Source organism: Cryptomeria japonica, unplaced genomic scaffold, assembly GCF_030272615.1.
Source record: "Cryptomeria japonica unplaced genomic scaffold, Sugi_1.0 HiC_scaffold_24, whole genome shotgun sequence".
NCBI lineage: Eukaryota > Viridiplantae > Streptophyta > Pinopsida > Cupressales > Cupressaceae > Cryptomeria > Cryptomeria japonica.
In genome coordinates, this window is record NW_026728846.1 from 860,001 (window position 1) to 875,000 (window position 15,000).

Sequence of the window (15,000 nt, forward strand, 5' to 3'; positions counted from 1 at the left end):
GAGCCCGCGCATAGCAATCGAGGTGTAAAAAGGGCGTTGAAGGCAGGAAGCCTGGACGAAAGAGGCTACGAGGTCACCTCGAAGCGGTCTAAGAATCGGGCGCACTTGGGGCGACTACCAGTGCCAACCCCTTATCCCGCGGTGCGTCCGACACACAGAAATTTCCAAGGCGGCCAAGGAGCCTCCCCGCATAGCAATCGGGGTGTGAGGTTACGGATGCAGCATTGATAGCAATCGAGGTGTGAGGCGAAGGATGCAGAAGTGAGAGCCGAGGGATGTAGCAGAGATAGCAATCGGGGTGTGTGATGCAGAAGAGATAGCAATCGAGGTGTGCGGTGGGAAGGGCCCAGCAGCCAGAATGCATGAAGCGACGGATGAAGCAGTGATGACAACCGGGCTGTGAGGAGAGGAGGGATGCAGCCAAGAAAGCAATCAGGGCTCGAGGCAAGGGATGCATCAAGGATAGCAATCATGTTGTGAGGCGAGATTCCAAAGGCTAAACGTGAGAGGCTGCAGGGTCGACTCAGAGAGGTCTATGCATGTGAGAGGCTGAAAGCAAGGTCGACTCGGAGCGGTCTATGCATCGGGCGCGCTTGGGGCGACTACCAGTGCCAACCCCTTATCCCGCGACGCGTCCGACAAAGAGAACGTTCCAAGGCGGCAGAGGAGGTTACCAGCCGAAGGATGCAGTAGCAATAACAGGTATAGTTCCGCGGCGGCCGAGAAGACTCACCGCATAGGAATCGGGATGCGAGGCGAGGGATGCGGCGGGAAGGCCCCGACGGCTAAACGGAAGAGGCTGCAGGGCCGCCTCGGAATGGTCCAAGCATCGGATGCGATTGGGACGACTACCAGTGCCAACCCCTTATCCCGCGATGCGTCCGATACACAGATAGTTCCAAGGCGGCCGAGGAGCCTCACCGCATATCAATCGGGGTGCGAGGCGAGGGATGGGGCGGGAAGGCCCCAACGGCTAGACGGAAGAGGCTTCAGGGCCACCTCGGAATGGTCCAAGCATCGGACGCGCTTGGGGCGACTGCCAGTGCCAACCCCTTATCCCGCGATGCGTCCGATACATAGATGGTTCCAAGGCGGCCGAGGAGCCTCACCGCATAGCAATCGGGGGTGCGAGGCGAGGGATGGGGCGGGAAGGCCCCAACGGCTAGACGGAAGAGGCTTCAGGGCCGCCTAGGAATGGTCCAAGCATCGGACACGCTTGGGGCGACTACCAGTGACAGCCCCCTATCCCGCGATGCGTCCGATATGAAGATGGTTCCAAGGCGGCCGAGGAGCCTCACCGCATAGCAATCGGGGTGCGAGGTGGGGGATGCGGCGAGATGGCCCCAACGGCTAGACGGAAGAGGCCACAGGGCCGCGTCGGAATAGTCCAAGCATCGGACGCGCTTGGGGCGACTACCAGTGACAACCCCTTATCCCGCGATGCGTCCGATACGAAGATAGTTCCAAGGCGGCCGAGGAGCCTCACCGCATAGCAATCGGGGTGCGAGGTGGGGGATGCGGCGAGATGGCCCCAACGGCTAGACGGAAGAGGCTGCAGGGCCGCCTCGGAATAGTCCAAGCATCGGACGCGCTTGGGGCCACTACCAGTGACAACCCCTTATCCCGCGATGCGTCCGATACGAAGATAGTTCCAAGGCGGCCGAAGAGCCTCACCGCATAGCAATCGGGGTGCGAGGTGGGGGATGCGGCGAGATGGCCCCAACGGCTAGACGGAAGAGGCCACAGGGCCGCCTCGGAATAGTCCAAGCATCGGACGCGCTTGGGGCGACTACCAGTGACAACCCCTTATCCCGCGATGCGTCCGATACGAAGATAGTTCCCAGGCGGCCGAGGAGCCTCACCGCATAGCAATCGGGGTGCGAGGCGAGGGATGCGGCGAGATGGCCCCAAAGGCTAGACGGAAGAGGCTGCAGGGCTGCCTCGGAATAGTCCAAGCATCGGACGCGCTTGGGGCGACTACCACTGCCAACCCCTTATCCCGCGATGCGTCCGATACACAGATAGTTCTGAGGCGGCCGAGGAGGTGGGGGATGCAGCGAGATGGCCCCAACGGCTAGACGGAAGAGGCTGCAGGGCCGCCTCGGAATAGTCCAAGCATCGGACGCGCTTGGGGCGACTACCAGTGACAACCCCTTATCCCGCGATGCGTCCGATACACAGATAGTTCCGAGGCGGCCAAGGAGCCTCACCGCATAGCAATCGTGGTGCGAGGTGGGGGATGCGGCGAGATGGCCCCAACGGCTAGACGGAAGAGGCTGCAGGGCCGCCTCGGAATGGTCCAAGCATCGGATGCGCTTGGGGCGACTACCACTGCCAACCCCTTATCCCGCGATGCGTCCGATACACAGATAGTTCCAAGGCGGCCGAGGAGCCTCACAGCATAGCAATCAGGGTGCGAGGCGAGGGATGCGGCGAGAAAGCCCCAACGGCTAGAGGGAAGAGGCTTCAGGTCCGCCTCGGAATGGTCCAAGCATCGGACGCGCTTGGGGCGACTACCAGTGACAACCCCTTATCCCGCGACGCGTCCGATACACAGATAGTTCCAAGGCGGCCGAGGAGCCTCACCGCATAGCAATCGGGGTGCGAGGCGAGGGATGCGGCGAGAAGGACCCAACGGCTACACGGAAGAGGCTTCGGGGCCGCCTCGGAATGGTCCAAGCATCGGACGCGCTTGGGGCGACTACCAGTGACAACCCCTTATCCCGCGACGCGTCCGATACACAGATAGTTCCAAGGCGGCCGAGGAGCCTCACCGCATAGCAATCGGGGTGCGAGGCGAGGGATGCGGCGAGAAGGACCCAACGGCTAGACGGAAGAGGCTTCGGGGCCGCCTCGGAATGGTCCAAGCATCGGACGCGCTTGGGGCGACTACCAGTGACAACCCCTTATCCCGCGACGCGTCCGATACACAGATAGTTCCAAGGCGGCCGAGGAGCCTCACCGCATAGCAATCGGGGTGCGAGGCGAGGGATGCGGCGAGAAGGACCCAACGGCTACACGGAAGAGGCTTCGGGTCCGCCTCGGAATGGTCCAAGCATCGGACGCGCTTGGGGCGACTACCAGTGACAACCCCTTATCCCGCGACGCGTCCGATACACAGATAGTTCCAAGGCGGCCGAGGAGCCTCACCGCATAGCAATCGGGGTGCGAGGCGAGGGATGCGGCGAGAAGGACCCAACGGCTAGACGGAAGAGGCTTCGGGTCCGCCTCGGAATGGTCCAAGCATCGGACGCGCTTGGGGCGACTACCAGTGACAACCCCTTATCCCGCGACGCGTCCGATACACAGATAGTTCCAAGGCGGCCGAGGAGCCTCACCGCATAGCAATCGGGGTGCGAGGCGAGGGATGCGGCGAGAAGGACCCAACGGCTAGACGGAAGAGGCTTCGGGTCCGCCTCGGAATGGTCCAAGCATCGGACGCGCTTGGGGCGACTACCAGTGACAACCCCTTATCCCGCGACGCGTCCGATACACAGATAGTTCCGAGGCGGCCGAGGAGCCTCACCGCATAGCAATCGGGGTGCGAGGCGAAGGATGCGGCGAGAAGGACCCAACGGCTAGACGGAAGAGGCTTCGGGTCCGCCTCGGAATGGTCCAAGCATCGGACGCGCTTGGGGCGACTACCAGTGACAACCCCTTATCCCGCGACGCGTCCGATACACAGATAGTTCCAAGGCGGCCGAGGAGCCTCACCGCATAGCAATCGGGGTGCGAGGCGAGGGATGCGGCGAGAAGGACCCAACGGCTAGACGGAAGAGGCTTCAGGGCCGCCTCGGAATGGTCCAAGCATCGAACGCGCTTGGGGCGACTACCAGTGACAACCCCTTATCCCGCGACGCGTCCGATACACAGATAGTTCCGAGGCGGCCGAGGAGCCTCACCGCATAGCAATCGGGGTGCGAGGCGAGGGATGCGGCGAGAAGGACCCAACGGCTAGACGGAAGAGGCTTCAGGGCCGCCTCGGAATGGTCCAAGCATCGGACGTGCTTGGGGCGACTACCAGTGACAACCCCTTATCCCGCGACGCGTCCGATACACAGATAGTTCCGAGGCGGCCGAGGAGCCTCACCGCATAGCAATCGGGGTGCGAGGCGAGGGATGCGGCGAGAAGGACCCAACGGCTAGACGGAAGAGGCTTCAGGGCCGCCTCGGAATGGTCCAAGCATCGGACGCGCTTGGGGCGACTACCAATGACAACCCCTTATCCCGCGACGCGTCCGATACACAGATAGTTCCGAGGCGGCCGAGGAGCCTCACCGCATAGCAATCGGGGTGCGAGGCGAGGGATGCGGCGAGAAGGACCCAACGGCTAGACGGAAGAGGCTTCAGGGCCGCCTCGGAATGGTCCAAGCATCGGACGCGCTTGGGGCGACTACCAGTGACAACCCCTTATCCCGCGACGCGTCCGATACACAGATAGTTCCGAGGCGGCCGAGGAGCCTCACCGCATAGCAATCGGGGTGCGAGGCGAGGGATGCGGCGAGAAGGACCCAACGGCTAGACGGAAGAGGCTTCAGGGCCGCCTCGGAATGGTCCAAGCATCGGACGCGCTTGGGGCGACTACCGTTGCCAACCCCTTATCCCGCGATGCGTCTGATACACAGATAGTTCCGAGGCGGCCGAGGAGCCTCACCGCATAGCAATCGGGTTGCGAGGCAGATTATTGGGAAGGGAACCCCCTGGGATGCGGCTCAAGCAGTGCCCAAAGGGACTGGAATGCGGAATCACATCGAGAGACCCAAATGCTATACGAGGGCTCAAATCGAATTATCGATTTGGCCACGACATGGACGCATCGGAACGACTACCTTTGCCGAACCACTCGCAATTGCATCCATACCGAAACCAATAGACATTTCCGTTAGAGCCCTCGCATAGCATTCGGGAATCTCGCATGCCCCTCTAAATCGACCAATGCTGGCGCTCAATGAAAATCCGAGCGCTACCACCGTTCGAGCGCCAGCATTGGTCGAGTTAGAGGGGCACGGGGGAGAATGCTCCAGTCAACACCTCCCCTATATAAGTTATTTGTCCGATTCTCGCACAACCGTAGTCTGCCTCGTCGAATCAAACAACGGTCCCAGATTCCGACTTCCGTTCCGTAGAGACCCAAAAGCTAGATGGAGGCTCGCAAGAAAGAGAGTCGGCGCATAGCAATCGGGTTTCTCGAACGTTTAGGGACCGAGCTCACTTGCGGATAGGGCAAAATCCGCCAAGCAACCCAAAAGCTAGACGGGGGCTCGAATCGAATCGCCTAGGCGGCCACAACAACGACGTGTTGGATCGACTACCAGTGCCAAACCATTCAGCAAGACTAGTCTGTGTCGAGGCCGGATAGAGATTCTCAGAGAGCGCCCGCATAGCATTTAGGAGACCTGCCGCGTCCCTCACACTCGACAAATGGTGGTGCACGTTTATAAATCCGAGCGATCCCAACCCTTTCAAGCACCAACATCGGTCGAGATAGAGGGGCACGGAGGGGGCTGCGTGAGACAACACAGTCCCCTATATAAGTTATTTGTCCGATTCTCACACATCCGAAGAATGGTCATCAAATCGGACAACAACCCAAACTTCCGACTTCCGTCCCAGAAAGCCCAAGAGCTATCTAAAACGTTCATGGCCGGAACTCGATCGCGGCTATACCAGTCCGCCAAGCAACCCAAAAGCTAGACTGGAGCTCTAGTCGAATCACCTCTGTGGCCATTGCAAGGACGTGTTGGAGCGACTACCATTGCCGAACCATTCCGCAGGTCGAGTCCATACCAAGGCCGCATAGAGATTCACGATGAGCTCCTGCATAGCAATCAGGAGACTTGCCGTGTCCATCACAATCGATAAATCCTGGTGCAAGATTTTTGCATCCGAGCGCTCCAACCAGTCGAGCACCAGCATCAATCGACATAAACGGGCACGGGGGGAGGATGCTCGAGAACACTACCTCCCCTATATAAGTTATTTGTCCGATTCTCAAGCAGCCGAAGTCTGGTCATCGAATCGGGTCAAAGACCACAACTTCCGACTTTACCCACAATGCAAGTCATCGAATCGAACATCGGCCCCCGAGTCGGACTCCATGCGTATGTCAGGTCATCGGACCCAAATTCCGCCTTCCTGCGCATGGCGGGCCATCAATATCAACTCGGTCATCGGACCCAAACTCCGCCTTTTTGCGTATGGCACGCCTTCAAATCGGTCATCGGACCCAAATTCCGCCTTCCTGTGCATGGCGGGCCATCAACATCAACTCGGTCATCGGACCCAAATTCCGCCTTTCTGCGCATGGCACGCCATCAACTCGGTCATCGGACCCAAATTCCGCCTTCCTGCGCATGGCAGGTCATCGGACACAAATTCAGACCTCGCCAATATGCCTACGTATCGAATCGGTCATCGGACCCAACTTCCGACTTCATCCATACTGTAGGGTCTTTGAGGTTGGCGCGGTGCGCTCAACCCAGGGAGTCGACCCATCGAAGCATACACCTCCCCTATATAAGCTATTTGTCCGATTCCCACACCTGTGTAGTTTGCACCTCTGACCAGGACATCGACCCCAACTTCCGAACTCGACTGCAACGACGGCACCAGCGCCTTGGTGCGCACCTTGTGACGCACAGTCCCAACATTCGCCTTCCTGCACATGGCAGGTCATCGGACCCAAATTCCGACCTCGCGAGTATGCCTACATATCGAATCGGTCATCGGACCCAACTTCCGACTTCATCCATACCGTAGGGTCTTTGAGGTTGGCGCGGTGCGCTCAACCCGGGGAGTCGACCCAACGAAGCATACACCTCCCCTATATAAGCTATTTGTCCGATTCCCACACCTGTGTAGTTTGCACCTCCGATCAAGACATCGACCCCAACTTCCGAACTCGCCTCCAACGACCGAACCAGCGCCTTGGTGCGCACCTTGCAACGCACAGTGCCAACATTCGCCTTCCTGCACGTGGCAGGTCATCGGACCCAAATTCCGACCTCGCGAGTATGCCTACATATCGAATCGGTCATCGGACCCAACTTCCGACTTCATCCATACCGTAGGGTCTTTGAGGTTGGCGCGGTGCGCTCAACCCGGGGAGTCGACCCAACGAAGCATACACCTCCCCTATATAAGCTATTTGTCCGATTCCCACACCTGTGTAGCTTGCACCTCCGATCAGGACATCGACCCCAACTTCCGAACTCGACTAAAAAGACCGCACCAGCGCCTTGGTGTGCACCTTGCAACGCACAGTGTCAACATTCGCCTTCCTGCACATGGCAGGTCATCGGACCCAAATTCCGACCTCATGAGCATACCTACTAATCGAATCGGTCATCGGACCCAACTTCCGACTTCATCCATACCGTAGGGTCTTTGAGGTTGGCGCGGTGCGCTCAACCTGGGGAGTCGACCCATCGAAGCATACACCTCCCCTATATAAGCTATTTGTCCGATTCCGACACCTGTGTAGTTTGCACCTCCGCTCAGGACATCGACCCCAACTTCCGAACTCGCCTGCAACGACCGAACCAGCGCCTTGGTGCGCACCAAAAGTGCGCACTTTTGGAGGGCACTTTTCTGCGCTCCAAAGGTGCGCACTTTTGGAGGGCACTTTTTGGAGGGCACTTTTCTGCGCTCCAAAGGTGCGCACTTTTGGAGGGCACTTTTTGGAGGGCACTTTTCTGCGCTCCAAAGGTGCGCACTTTTGGAGGGCACTTTTTGGAGGGCACTTTTCTGCGCTCCAAAGGTGCGCACTTTTGGAGGGCACTTTTTGGAGGGCACTTTTCTGCGCTCCAAAGGTGCGCACTTTTGGAGGGCACTTTTTGGAGGGCACTTTTCTGCGCTCCAAAGGTGCGCACTTTTGGAGGGCACTTTTTGGAGGGCACTTTTCTGCGCTCCAAAGGTGCGCACTTTTGGAGGGCACTTTTTGGAGGGCACTTTTCTGCGCTCCAAAGGTGCGCACTTTTGGAGGGCACTTTTTGGAGGGCACTTTTCTGCGCTCCAAAGGTGCGCACTTTTGGAGGGCACTTTTGTGCACTCCAAAGGTGCGCACTTTTGGAGGGCACTTTTCCTGTGCTCCAAAGGTGCACACCTAGGTGAGCACCTTCGACCACACCTTGTAGCACACCAAACTCTGACTTTCGACTTCATCCGCAATGCAGGGTCTTTGAGGTTGGCGCAATGCGCACAACCAGGGGAGTCGACCCATCAAACCCAACACCTCCCCTATATAAGCTATTTGTCTGATTCTCATACATGCGTAGCCTGCAGGAGCAATTAGGACATCGACCCCAACTTTCGGCTTCTAAACGAAAACAAGGTCTTTGAGGTTGGTGTAATGCGAACAACTAGGGGAGTCAACCCATCAAACCCAACACCTCCCCTATATAAGCTATTTGTCTGATTCTCATACATGTGTAGTCTACAGGAGCAATTAGGACATCGACCCCAACTTTTGACTTCTTAACGAAAACAAGGTCTTTGAGGTTGACGTAATGCGCACAACCAGGGGAGTCGACCCATCAAACCCAACACCTCCCCTATATAAGCTATTTGTCCGATTCTCATACATGTGTAGCCTGCAGGAGCCATTAGGACATTGACCCCAACTTTTGACTTCTTAACGAAAACAAGGTCTTTGAGGTTGGCGTAATGCGCACAACCAAGGGAGTTGACCCATCAAACCCAACACCTCCCCTATATAAGCTATTTGTCTGATTCTCATACATGTGTAGCCTGCAACAACGATTAGGACATCCACCCCAACTTCTGAATTCGTCTGCGTTGACCGCACCAAAGGTGCACGCCTTGGTGCTCACCAAAATCCGACTTCCGACTTCTTCTGCTATGCGGGGTCTTTGAGGTTGGCGCAGTGCGCACAACCAGGGGAGTCAACCCACCGAATGCAACACCTCCCCTATATAAGCTATTTGTCTGATTCTCATACATGCGTAGACTGCAGCAATGATTAGGACATCCACCCCAACTTTTGACTTCTTAAACAAGACAGGGTCTTTGAAGTTGGTGCAGTGCACACAACCAGGGGAGTCGACCCATCAAACGCAACACCTCCCCTATATAAAGCTATTTGTCCGATTCTCATACGTGTAGTCTGCAGCAGCGATTAGGACATCGACCCCAACTTCCGAATTCGTTTGCATTGACCGCACCAAAGGTGCACGCCTTGGTGTGCACCCTGGAGTGCACTTTGGTGCTCACCTCGGTGCACACTTTGGTGTGCACCTCGGTGTGCACCAAAGGTGCGCACCTTGGAGCGCACCAAAGGTGTACACTTTGGAGCGCACCACATAGGGTCTTTGAGAGGTTGGCGCAGTGCGCACACCAAGGTGGGTGTTGAGGTGCGTGCCGAGGTGGGTGGGTGCTAGGGTGCGCTCCATGGTGGGTGCCAGGGTGGGTGCGTGCTAGGGTGGATTCCAAAGAGGGTCATAGGGTGGGTGCCAAGGTGGGTTGGTGATATAGTGGGTTCAAAGGTGGGTACTAGGGTGGGTTCCAAGGTGGGTCACAAGTTGGGTGCCAGGATGCGTGGGTGTTAGGTTGGGTGCCAAGGTGGGCTCCTGCGTGGGTGGGTGCTAGGGTGGGTTTCAAGGTGGACGCGAGGGCGGGTGCCAAGGTGGGTAACAAGTTGGGTGTTAGGATGGGTGAGTGCTAGAGTGGGTGCCAAGGTGGGTGGGTGCTAAGGTGGATGCCAAGGTGGTTCACAGGGTGGGTGGGTTCTAGGGTGAGTTCCAAGGTGGGTCACAGGTTCAGTGCTAGGGTGGGTGTCAAGGCGGGTGTCGAGGTGCCTGGGTGCTAGGGTGTGGATGCCAATGTGGGTCATAGGGTGGGTACTAGGGTGGGCTGCAATGTGGGTGCCAAGGTGGGTAACATGCTCGGTGGGTTCTAAATTGGGTGCCAGGGTGGGTGTGCACCCACCTTGCCCGAGGTGGGTGCCAAGGTGCCAGTGTGGGTGGGTGCTAAGGTGGATGCCAAGGTGGGTGAGAAGGTGGGTGATAGGTTGAGTGGTAGGATGGGTGGGTGCCAAGATGGGTCACAGGGTGGGTGCAAGGGTGGGTAGGTGCTAGGGTTGGTGTCAGGGTGGGTGGGTGCTAGGTTGGGTTCCAAGGTGGGTGCGAGGGTGAGTGTCAAGGTGGGTCACAGGTTAGGTGCTAGGATGGGTGAGTGCTAGGGTGCAAAGGTGCCAGGGTGGGTGCTAGGATGGGTCGATGCTAGGGTGAGTGGCAAGGTGGGTCCACAAGTGTCAAGGTGGGTGCCGAGGTGGGTGCCAAGTCGGCGACTGCTATGGTGGATGCCAAGGTGGGTCACGGGGTGGGTGCCAAGTTGCTAGGTTGGGTTCCAAGGTGGGTGCCAACGTGGGTGCTAGGGTGCGTGGGTTAAAGGGTGTGTCACAACGTGGGTGCCAGGATGGGTGCGCACCCACACTGGCCAAGACGGGTGCGGGTGCAAGGTTGGGTTCCAAGCCCGGTCACAGGCTGGGTGCTAGGATGGGTGGGTGCCAAGGTGGGCACCAGGGTGGGTGCACCCACCCTGGCCAAGGTGGGTCACGGGGTGGGTCCTAGGGTGGGTAACGGGGTGGGTACTAAGGTGCGTGCCAAGGTGGGTCATAGGGTGGGTGCCAAGGTGGGCACCAGGGTGGGTGTGCACCAACCCTAGCCAGGGTAGGTCACGGGGTGGTTGTCGGGGTGGGCGTCAAGGAGCCAAGGTGGGTGGCAAGTAGCCAAGTTGCGTGCCAAGGTGGGTGTCGGGGTGGGTGCCAAGGATCCAAGGTGGGTGCCAAGGAACCAAGGTGGGTGTCTGGGTGGGTGCCGAGGTGGGAGCCAGGGTGGGTCCCAAGGTGAGTGCAAAGGTGGGTGCCAGGGTCAAGGTGAGTGCCAATGTGGGTTCCAAGGTGCCAGGGTCAGGGTGAGTGCCAATGTGGGTTCAAAGGTGCTAAGTTGGGTGCGAGGTTGGGTGCGAGGGTGGGTGGGTGCCAAGGTGTGCTAGGTGGAAGCCCGGGTGGGTCGGCATCCCATGGGTGTCGAGTTGGGTGCCTGATGGGTGCTTCTTGTCAAGTTTTAGTCGTCGGGACTCATTTCGAGCCTTAGAGGTCGTTTCTTGTCCGGTTGCCCTGTCTTCGACCTGGGAACCCAATTTTGGTCCTCGGGTCCCATTTTTTTTTGTCTCGCATCCCACTTTTGGCCTGTGGCCTTTTCGGGGTCGATTCTCGTTTTGGGCATCAGAGCATGTTTCTTCTCCTAAAACCCAATATTTGTTTATTAAGTCTCGGAACACATTTTTGTTCTCGTGGACCCATCATGGGTCTTGGAACGCATTTGTGGTCCTTGGGTCCCATTTTGCATCCCGAAACTTGTGTTTTGGTGCTTGATCCCTATTTTGGGTGCCCACCTTGCACCAAGTGCGCACCCGGGGCAAACCGAGCGCCTTGGTGCACCGGGGCAAGATCGAGCGTGCACCCGAGGCGCCCCGAACATGCACCAAGGTGCACTCGGCCCACATGTGAGCGCAGGTCGTTGCGCCCGAGGTGGTGTGTGGGCACCGCGTTGCAGACGGGACACTGCACGCACACGACGCCCCCTCCAGGTGCACGCACGTAGGCCGGGCCGGGTGCACACCCGACGCCCTAGCAAGGTGCGCGCACCCGGGCAGGGCTCACACTTGGCGAACGGGGCGCACTTCGCGAGGGAGGGTGTGCACCTCGACGGGGGTGGGTGGCCGGGGTGGATTCGCACGTGGGTCGCGGTTTGCTAAGTACACACTGTGACAAGCTCATAACGGGTGCGATCATACCAGCATTAGTGCACCGGATCCCATCAGAACTCCGCAGTTAAGCGCGCTTGGGCCGGAGTAGTACTGGGATGGGTGACCTCCCGGGAAGTCCCGGTGTTGCACCCTTTTTTAGTTTTTCGCCGGGCGTCGCAATGCTATTTGAATAAACCTTTTGCCCGTTTGCGTTCTCGTCGGGGCCGGGCCGGGCCGGGGTGCGCTGCCCGCACTACCGCGCGCGCGGGGGCGACACCGAGCGCGCACCCGAGGCACCCCGAGCACACAGGCCACGGTGCAACCCGGGCGTTGTGCGCGCACCCCGGTGCGCCCGAGGTGCTGCGCGCGCACCCAGGTGAAATCGGTGTGCACCTCGGCCAGTGCGCGCTCGGTCGAGTCGCGCACGTTGGCCAAGGTGCACGGTGATGTTTCTTACTCTAAGGTTCCGCACCAGACGCCCGGGACAGGTGAGCGAAGCTGGGCGGGGCCGGGTGCGCGGCCGGGGCAGGTGCACGCAGCTGGAGAGAGCTTTGGAGCACACTTCGGAGCGCACCAATGATGCGCTCCATTCAAAAGTTTCCTGAAAAGGCAAAAAAAGTTGAGATTATAGAATTTCCCACTTGAGAGATTGTAAAAAAAAAAAATTTAAAATGAAGGAAACGCGGGTGCCAAGGTGTGCGCAGCCCAGCCAAGGTGTGCGCACCAAGGCGCCCACCCTGGCGAAGGTGCACGCAAGGTGCGCACCCGAGGCAAACCGGACAATTAACCCAACTTTCGACTTCGCGCGCACCTTGGAGCGCACTTCGGAGCGCTCCTTGGTGCGCACCAATCTTGGGCACCTCGGAGTGCACCATGGCGCCCACCAAGGTGCGCACCCGGGGCAAACCGAGCTCCGACTTCGTGCGCACCTTGGAGCGCACGAAAGGTGCGCACCATGGCGCCCACCAAGGTGCGCAGCCCAGCCAAGGCGTGCGCATCAAGGTGCGCACCCTGGCGAAGGTGCGCACCTGGGGCAAACCGAGCTCCGACTTCGTGCGCACCTTGGAGCGCACAAAAGGTGCGCAACCCAGCCAAGGTGTGCGCACCCCGGTCAAACCGAGCTCCGAATCGTGCGCACCAGAGGTGCACGCCATCGTGCGCACCTTGGAGCACACTTCGGAGCCCTCCTTGGTGCGCGCTGATGTTGCGCACCTCGGAGCGCACCCGGGGAAAACAATGCAATTAACCCGACTTTCGACTTCGTGGGCACCTCGGAGCGCTCTCGGGTTCGCACCTCGGAGCACACCGAGGTGCGCACCTTTGATGCGCTGCCTTCACCAATTTCCAGAAAAGGCAAGAAAACATTGAGAAGGTGTGCGCACCGAGGTGCCCACCCTGGCGAAGGTGCACGCGAGGTGCGCACCCGGGGCAAACCGGGCTCCGACTTCGTGCACGCCGCACCTTGGAGCACACTTCGGAGCGCTCCTTGGTGCGCACCAGGGCGCGCAACCCAGCCGAGGTGCCCACCCCGGCGAAGGTGCACGCGAGGTGCGCACCCGGGGCAAACCGGGCTCCGACTTCGTGCACGCCATGGTGCCCACCGCGGCGAAGGTGCACGCGAGGTGCGCACCCGGGGCAAACCGGGCTCCGACTTCGTGCACGCCGCACCTTGGAGCACACTTCGGAGCGCTCCTTGGTGCGCACCATGGTGCCCACCAGGGCGCGCAACCCCGCCGAAGGTGCACGCGAGGTGCGCACCCGGGGCAAACCGGGCTCCGACTTCGTGCACGCCGCACCTTGGAGCACACTTCGGAGCGCTCCTTGGTGCGCACCATGGTGCCCACCAGGGCGCGCAACCCCGCCGAAGGTGCACGCGAGGTGCGCACCCGGGGCAAACCGGGCTCCGACTTCGTGCACGCCATGGTGCGCACCGCGGCGAAGGTGCGCACCCGGGGCAAACCGGGCTCCGACTTCGTGCACGCCGCACCTTGGAGCACACTTCGGAGCGCTCCTTGGTGCGCACCAGGGCGCGCAACCCAGCCGAGGTGCCCACCCCGGCGAAGGTGCACGCGAGGTGCGTACCCGGGGCAAACCGGGCTCCGACTTCGTGCACGCCGCACCTTGGAGCACACTTCGGAGCGCTCCTTGGTGCGCACCATGGTGCCCACCAGGCCGCGCAACCCAGCCAAGGTGTGCGCACCAAGGTGCACGCGAGGTGCGCACCCGGGGCAAACCGGGGTCCGACTTCGTGCACGCCGCACCTTGGAGCACACATCGGGGCGCTCCCGGGTTCGCACCGGCGTTGCGCACCGTGGTGGGCACCTCGGAGCACACCAAGGTGGGCAGCGAGGTGCGCACCTTTGATGCGATGCCTTCACTAATTTCCATAAAAGGCAAAAAAAAAACGAGATTTTAAAATTTCCGTTTTGAAAGATAGTGAGAAAAAGGGAATGCTGGTGCCATCTTGAGCCCGCCCTGGTGCGCAGCCCAGCCAAGGTGTGCGCACCAAGGTGCCCACCCTGGCGAAGGTGCGCGCCCGGGCAATTAACCCAACTTCCAACTTCGCGCGCGCCAGGGTGGGAGCGCACCCAACAACCGGGCCTGGGAAGAGCCAATGCGAGAAACCCCACCAAACGCTCTGACAAAAAAAGAGGGGGCGCTCCAGTAACCCCGCTTCGGAGCGCACCCTGGGCAAACCCAGCCAAGGTGCCCACCCCGGCCAAGGTGCAGGCGAGGTGCGCACCCGGGGCAAACCGGGCTCCGACAACGTGCACGCCGCACCTTGGAGCACACTTCGTAGCGCTCCCGGGTGCGCACCTCAGAGCACACCAAGGTGGGCAGCGAGGTGCGCACCTTTGATGCGCTGCCTTCACTAATTTCCAGAAAAGGCAAAAAAAAAAGGAGATTTTAAAATTTCCGTTTTGAAAGATAGTGAAAAAAACGGAACGCGCGTGCCATCTTGAGCCCGCCCTGGTGCGCAGCCCAGGTAAGGTGCCCACCCTGGCAAAGGTGCGCACCCGGGCAATTAACCCTACTTCCGACTTCGTGCGCGCCAGGGTGGCAACCGGGCCTCGGAAGAGCCAATGCGAGAAACCCCACCAAACGCTCCGACAAAAAAAGAGGCGGCGCTCCAATAACCCCGCTTCGGAGCGCAGCCGGGGCAAACCCAGCCAAGGTGCCCACCCCGACGAAGGTGCACGCGAGGTGCGCACCCGGGGCAAACCGGGCTCC

The 15,000-nt window shown here is 59.8% G+C and overlaps 1 non-coding gene across 1 annotated transcript; it reads left to right on the forward strand.

Moving 5' to 3' along the window:
- Positions 1 to 11,803: 11,803 nt before the first annotated feature.
- On the forward strand, positions 11,804 to 11,922 carry LOC131861127 (5S ribosomal RNA). Its single transcript, XR_009360205.1, has one exon. It is a non-coding gene; the product is annotated as a 5S ribosomal RNA (ribosomal RNA).
- The last annotated feature ends 3,078 nt before the right edge of the window (positions 11,923 to 15,000 follow it).